General features: G+C 53.8%; 1 protein-coding gene and 1 long non-coding RNA gene across 9 annotated transcripts in view; one reads left to right on the forward strand and one right to left on the reverse strand.

Annotated features, from left to right (window-relative positions):
- Nucleotides 1-839: 839 nt before the first annotated feature.
- On the reverse strand, nucleotides 840-6,433 carry LOC111826698. Its single transcript, XR_002830065.1, has 2 exons — nucleotides 5,965-6,433; nucleotides 840-5,338 (listed from the first exon to the last, which is right to left on the reverse strand). It is a non-coding gene; the product is annotated as an uncharacterized LOC111826698 (long non-coding RNA).
- The window catches only part of PACSIN3 (protein kinase C and casein kinase substrate in neurons 3), a 9,099-nt gene continuing 6,740 nt past the window's right edge, over nucleotides 5,211-7,569 (forward strand). For 2 of the 8 annotated variants that reach the window (XM_006091972.3, XM_014458583.2), the window contains exon 1: nucleotides 5,614-5,766. The gene's annotated coding sequence lies outside the window, so the exon portion shown is untranslated. The other 6 variants (XM_006091973.3, XM_006091976.3, XM_014458582.2 and 3 more) reach the window with 6 other exon arrangements.

Consider the following 7,569-nt stretch of genomic DNA (forward strand, 5'->3'; position numbering starts at 1 on the left):
TTGATGAGAGAGAAACATCAATCAGCTGCCTCCTGCACATCTCCCACTGGGGATTGTGCCCGCAACCCAGGTACATGCCCTTGACCGGAATCGAACCCGGGACCCTTCAGTCCGCAGGCCGACGCTCTATCCACTGAGCCAAAGAAGTCTTGATCTTCCTTTCTCCTCCTGCCTCTTTCACATTCCCCCCATCTCAGTAAATGGCACTTCAAGCTAAAAACCAGGGAGTCATATTTTTCCTTTGTTTGTTTTCATTTATTTTTTTTTAACTTTTCATTTTGAAATAATCTCAGACTTACAAAGAGTTGCATAAAGCTTACAAAGAATTTCAATATACTCTTCCATAAATCCACAAAGGTAACATCTTACACAAGCATCATACAATTATCAAAGTGAGGAAATTAGTGCTAATAACACTAATCAACAAACTTGGTGCAAATTTTGCCAACTGCCTCACTAATGTCTTACTGTGGTCCAGAGTCCACTCCAAGATCTCAGGTTGGGAGCCACTTTGAAATATCTCTCCCCACTTCGCATCCACATTTAACTCATCAGCAAGATCTACCGACCTCCCCACATACTTCTTCAGTCCCTACACGGAGTACCCCCACGGCTACCACTCTAGCGAAAGCCACTTTGTTCTTGCACTTTTGATTGTGGCAACCTCCTCATTGGTCTCCCTGCTATTGTCTCCCTCTAATCCAGGGATCAGCATAGTTGAGAGTAAAGGGCCTGATAGTAAATATTTTAGGCTTTGCGGGCCATACAGTCTCTGCTGTAACTATTCAACAGTGCAAAAGCAGCCATAGACACTTTGTAAACAAATGAGCGAGGCCGTGTTCCAATAAAACTTTATTTGGGGACACTGACATTTGAATTTCCTGGAACCTTCATGTGTTACAAAATATTATTCTCCTTTTGATATTTTTCAACTGTTTAAACATATAAAACCCATCCTTAGCTTGTAGGTGGCCCAGGCCACAGTTTGCCGATCCCCTGCTCTAATCTATTCCTCACATGACATCCAGAAACACACTGAGGTCTCTCTTCTGCTTCATTTCTGCACTCAGAATAAGACAATGCCTGTGGTGTCTGGGTACCGCCCGTCCCTCTTCCCTCCCCCTCTCATTCACCATGCCCTACCCACTCTACCCTTCTTCTCTAGAAGGTCATCTCCATGTCGTGGCCTTTGCACACCTCAGTCCTTCTAACTAGAATGTTCTCTCTTAGGTTCCCTCTTCACCTAGATGACTTCTACTTGTCTTTTGGGTTTTGGGGGCTTCTGTGGGTAGAGAAGCTTAAACTTCCGGAAAGGTCTTCTCTGATCCTCCTATATTTTTTTAAAAATATATATTTTATTGATTTTTTACAGGGAGGAAGGGAGAGAGATAGAAAGTTAGAAACATCGATGAGAGAGAAACATCGATCAGCTGCCTCCTGCACACCCCCTACTGGGGATATGCCTGCAACCAAGGTACATGCCCTTGACCGGAATCAAACCTGGGACCCTTCAGTCTGCAGGCCGACGCTCTATCCACTGAGCCAAACTGGCTAGGGCGCCTATATTCTTAATGCTCCCTTTCTTATTCTCTCAGTACCATGTCCTTTGAATGTTCCTGTTTCCCTTAAAACACTTACTACAAAGGGTAACTATGTATTTGGGCCTTAATTTGATTTTAGTGGAAAACTCCATGAAGTCAGGGACCATGTGTGCCGTGTTTGCATTGTGGACCCAGCACCAGGCATGGTATCTGGCATAGTGGGTGTTCCATGAACGGCAGACAACGGAGTGGATTTTCCACTAGAATTCTTTCAGGAGGACCCTGTGGACTTCAGGGAAAGGCCCACACGAGCCAGGGCAGGCTTCCTGAGCAGAACGCTCCTGTACACCTGGGCTCTGCAGAGGCATTTCCAACGAATCTGCTCCAGGCAAATTCCTGACCCTGGAGAAGCTTTCATTAAAGTCCCCACTCTGAAACCTGCTATGCATTTTCACTCTAATGTCATCCATCTGCTGTTCTTCCTGCGTTCCAACACAAAAACAGCCTCCCCCACTGAGGTTAACCCTTCTCAATAACTCTGGGGTTGCCTGAGATCTTAAAAACATAGCTGTTGAGTTAGAATACTTTATTCAGCTGCCAGTCAGGAATGCTGGGGCAATGTCCAGAGGCCACGGAGAGAAACACGGCAGCCTTCAGCCCTCTGCCCACTCTAATCTACCCTCTGCAGGGCTGCCAGAGTTACCTTTATCTAGTCACTCTCATCCACACTGCCCACTGCGCCTGTAGGATAAAGTCCAAATTCTTCAGCCCACCTTGCAAAGCTTCACCATTCATTCCATCCCAACCTATCTTACCAGCCTCATCTCTCATCTGCCTCCACCAGATCCTAAACTCAATATTCTAGACCAGAACTGTACAATTCAGTTGCCACTAGCTTTGTGGCTATTACATTTTTAGTTAATTAAAATTAGATGAAATTTAAAATTCAGTTTCTTAACCACACTAATCACATTTCAATGGCTACAGCATTGGACAGTGAGGCTATAGAATGTTTCCCTTGCTGCTAAAGATTCTATTTGGACAGCACTGTTTTAGACAATAAGACCCACTCACCATCTCCTAAAAGACTCTTTATTTTAAATATACAATTTACACATAAGTACATTCTCACTGTTAATTTTCTAACCTTACAAACGTCTCCTTTACCAATTCTATACATCTCACTAGAGATAATCACAGAAATAAATTTGGTGAATATTCTCTCTGAATATTTTGTGTGTGCTGCACTTTGCTTTTTTTTTCACTCAACAGTGCCTTGGAGATCTTCATAGAAGAACACATCTCTAGATAACGTGTATTTTAGGTGCTGCAGAGTAATCCAAAGCATGAATGAACTTTAGGTTATTTAACCATGGCACTCCTATGGACATTCGTCTTCTGTTTCCCCTTATTGCAAACAATACTACATGCAAACATCTTTGTATGTTTTCATGCACTTGTACACGTTTGTCTAGGACAGACACCGAAAAGTGGAATTGCTGGGTCATATGCTAACACCCCTGGGGCTTGGCACACCCTGGCACTGCCGCCTAGAATGCCTCTCCACATGACGAATTCCTGCTCATCAAGACCCATCAAGTGTCACCACCCATGGAAGGCAGTCTCTTCTGTCTCTCTTCTCCCAGAGTACTTCATGTCCACAGGGAATCATTATTGTGCACTTAGAGCCCTGCCTTATTTATCTTTGTGTTCCCAATACCCTAGCATAGGGCTTAGCATAGAGCACAAATTCAAATGTTTTCTTGGTTGGATAAATGAATGGCTAAATAAATAAACAAACAGGTGAAGGCACAGGGGTTAGGACATTCCAGATGCTCAAGGTGAGTGAGTCTGTGAATGTTTCAAACTTGGGCTCTGGACCAACCTGCCACTTGGTGCCTCAAGCCAAACCACGTCTGTAGGTCTCTGTCTATCCAGCCCTCTGACCTTGGGCATCTCATCTTGAAGTCTCTTCAAGCCGGGCACTCCACTGATAGAGCAGTGTGAGTGTGTAGGGGCTCTGGCTGTGGAGCATAGAAATCTGAGCCCTGGGGGCAGCCCTAACAGGGGGTTGTCTTTCAAGAGCAGCTCTGTCTTTTTCCCCTTTGAAGCAGCTTGGTGTGCTCTGGGTTGGGGTTTATTTTTTCTCCCTATGGTACCTTAGGGGCAATTAAGATCAGCTGCGACATTTCTGCTTTCTGCTTCCAGATTGAACCCAAGGGAAGCCAGATGTTTTACACCGGCATCCACTCCTCGTGATCTCATTAACAGCCCTGTTTTCTGAGTCTCTGTGACCTGGCTTCCCCAGACCCCAGGGCCTGGCTTGCAGCCTTGCTTTTTAATGGGGTTTTAATAAGTGGCTCCTGTAATTAATTTCATTCTTGTGTTTTCACACTTTCTGTCTAGGTGCCTAAAGGCCCTCAGGCACTAGGTGGGATGTTAACAGATTTTAAATAACACAAACCACCCTGACTGTCATCAGACACTACCCCAGCTCCTCTCATTTGCAGTTGTTTTACAATCCGCAATTAGCCGGGCACACGGCCCATTTGGGAGGCCAGCCGGTCACCTGTCATGCCTTATAGAGGTAGAAACAGACACGGAGAAAAGGGACTTGTCCAAGACGCAGCCGAGAGTGGGTGCTGAGCCTGGTTTCAGAAGTTCATCCTGCTGGGCACACACCCTTGTGAGAACGCAGGCAAGGACCCACTACTCAGGCACCACTTGCCAAGCGGCTGAGGCCTCAGACCTATGGTCTTGGGTGCCTCACTGGGTCTTGGGGAGGCAGTTTCGCCCTCTCACCGGGACTACGGAGCAAGTCCACCCGCAGCAGCTCATACTACCCCCTGCAATTACCTTCATTCATTCCCTTCTGGCCCTTTCCAATTTATGAGCGGATTTATCTGCACAGAGAACGCGCCAGTAATTCCTCCCAGGTTTACTAGAAACATAATTTCGCTATTTTTAAAGCTACGGTTTAAAAATCCGCGCACACGTACTCACACTCCTCTGTGAGTGTGTGTGTGTGTCGGGGATGGCGGGGTGGGGGGTGTCGGTGTGTATCGAGTGGGTAAGAAGAGAGAACGTGACCCTGGGCTTCCCAGAGCTCCGCGTCCCCCCACTGAGGGCGCACTCCTGGGAGGGCACCCGGCTCTCCAACCCCGAGCGGATTTGCGCGGTCTGGATCCTCGGAGCGCCCGGGCGTCCGCCCTCGCCGGCCTGAGCCCCCTCTCGCCTGCCAGGGGAGGACGCGGCCGCTGGGTCACCAGCGCAGGAGCGAGCGGGAGGGGAGGGGAGGCCGAGCAGGTGGCGATTAGGTCAGCTTCGGAACATTCTCGGGCCGCTCCAGTGGATATAAATAACAGAGGGCAGGCTCCGAAAAAATGCCGGGGTGGGGACACGGGCGCGAGAAAGAAGGGATTTGTTTAGGGTGGGGTGGCATCGTGGGGATCTGGAAAAATCCACCCAGGCTGGTGACCGACACAGGCGGTGGAGGGGCGAAGGGACTTAAAAGTGAATACAGGAGTGACACAAAATGTGGGAATAAGAACGCGGAGGGGGAGGAGCTCTTGCCTTTTTGCCCCACCCCTACCGCGTGTGGGTCCCAGGCTTCCGAATGCGCCTCAGATTGGCAGGCCCGGCTGGAGTTGGAGTCCCGGCCCTGCCCCACTGCAGATCCCGGGCAAGCCGCCGAAGGTATCTGACCTCAGTTTCTGCATCTGCACAATGGAAATCCGAATGCTCACAAGGGGATGGTGGTGAGCTACGTCGGAGCTAACTTCTAAGAAGTCTGTGATCTGCAAAAAATGTAAGGCAGTGTAGCCCCCAGACCTCCCTCCAAAGGGTGTCCATGCGCCGGTCCCTTCCCGCTTCCACAAGTCTCCCAGGCTCTGCAAAAGCCGGGGAGGGGCAAAGCTGAAACCGGACGCCCCGCAGCGGCTCGGCGCCACCCTGGGGAGTCGGCCCTGGCACTTCTCACGCGGGAGCCGCGACTCACGGCCCGCGTCCCGGGAGCCGCCGGTCGCCGCGATGCCAGCGGCCCCGCGCCTGCGGACGGACGGTGGGGTAGGGGCCGCGGCAGCGAGGAGAGGGCGGGGCCGGGGGCTGGGCTTCCCGGGGGAGGGCCCGGAGCGCTCCGGGAGGCGGCGGTCAGGGCCCGGAGCGTCAGGACTCCAGCGGGAGCGTGGCCGGACCCCAACTCACCCCAGCGCGCAGGGAGGACGCGGTGAGTGCGGCAGCGCGGAGACCGCGGGAAGGTGGCGGCGGGAGCGCCGGCTCGAGCCCGCCTTCCCCTCGCTCCCACCCCTGAAGTTTGCAGTGGGACCGACTCCCGCCCCCGAGCCCCTGGCCACCCCGCTCGGTGCGTGGACGGAGCGTTGCAGCTGAACCGAGGGGGTGGTTCATCTGCGGCGGCGGCGCGCACCCTGAAATCTCCCAGGCCGGCCGGAGGGAGGGGGCTTCGGGACCGGAGGGCACACCGTCTCCTGGGGCCTCTTCAGGGCTCCAGATCGTCCTGGGGCCCCGGAAAGGGCCTTCGCTCCCCGGCGACCCTTTTGCCCTCTGCAAAGAGCTCCAGTTCCCGGGGCCGCTGCCCGGGCCACCATCTCGAGTCCCCCTGCCCTCAGCAGTGAGCGGCCGGCCCCACCCCCGCCGAGACCGAGTTCAACAAGTTTGGCCAAGTCCTGGAACCTCCATGGCTGGGCCTGGCCTGGCAGCTCCGCTTGGGCTTCACGGCTCTGAGTTGTGCAGCACCCGGCTGGCCAGAGGGGCCGGTCGAAGGGCGACGTCCACAGGGTTGAGAGCAGAGCCCGCCAGCCCCTGGGCTCCGAGGTTTGGTGTGGAAGGTCCGGGTTTGGAGTGCGTCATCGGGGAGCAGGCACCTCGGCAGGCAGGTCGGGTTTCCAAAAGTGCCCCTTTGTTATGCCCCTCCCAGGCCCTGCCTCCTCCCCTTTCCCCGCGCCACCCCCTCCCCCAGCCGCCCTGGCCACTGATTCCAGCCGCTGTAGCCTAGGTGTCCCTATGTCTGCAGCCCGCTCCGTGCCTTCAACTCAGGGCTGCCGGCCCTCGGGGAGGGGCGGCTGGAAGAAGAGGCCTTGGGTGCAGCCTGTGACTCAGGACAGGATGGTTGGGCAGGGCAGGAAGGCAGTGCTCCCTCCCAAGGGCTTGCCCCCAGCTTCTGGGAAGGGGGAGGGCAGGTCTGGGCCGGGGTTACCTACCTGCCTCAGGTAGGGAGAGTGGGTTCTTCCCTGAACCCCAGAATTCCTTACCTTGGCCCAGGCAGCTATGAGGAGACCCTGCCAAGTCCCAGCCGACTTCTCGGGGTCCAGTAGGTGCTGACTCCCTGGGCCGGGAAGCTTTCATTATCTGCTTTCTGAGCTCTTGTCTGTGGCAGCGTGTTCTGGGGACCGTTCTGGGTCTCTGCTGAGATCGGGAGGTACAGGGTGCAAGGCCCACCCCTACAGCTAGATCCAGCGGGGGCTGTGGGGCCTGGCTGTGCCTGGGGCTTGGTCTTGTGTTTGCTCTGGGAGGCCGGAGGGAGCAGTGCCAGCCCTGCACACAGCTTGCTCTGTTCTGGGGCCAGAGAGAGGGAATGGGTCGGGGGCAGCTCTCCAGGGAGCTGGGAGCATGGAGCTGGGGCGGGCAGGGGGCTGGGGCCCCAGGATGCCTGACTGGGACGGCACCAAAGGCCGGTGATTGACAGCCGCAGCTCTGGTTCTCTCCATGCTGTAAAGGGACATTCACATCTCAAGTCGAAGCGCTGCTCTCCCGGGAGACAGGCAGCGGGGGGCTCTCCTCGCGTTTCACAGAGGGAAAGTCCAGAGGGAACGTGCCCTAAATCCCAGCGGGGACAGAGGGGGGGGGGCAAGCCATCTCAGGTCTCCTTTCAGCACTCCCCCAGCCCTCCTTGGTCCCTTCAGCTCTGCATAAAGGGAAACTGGGTTCAGGTAAAATACTTCCCACAGTACACCTCAGATCCCAAAGGCAGAGTCAGGAATTAGGTCAACGAGAAAGGTCCAATCGTAACAGA

This window comes from Myotis lucifugus, unplaced genomic scaffold (assembly GCF_000147115.1).
Source record: "Myotis lucifugus unplaced genomic scaffold, Myoluc2.0 scaffold_97, whole genome shotgun sequence".
In the NCBI taxonomy this organism is placed as follows: Eukaryota; Metazoa; Chordata; class Mammalia; order Chiroptera; family Vespertilionidae; genus Myotis; species Myotis lucifugus.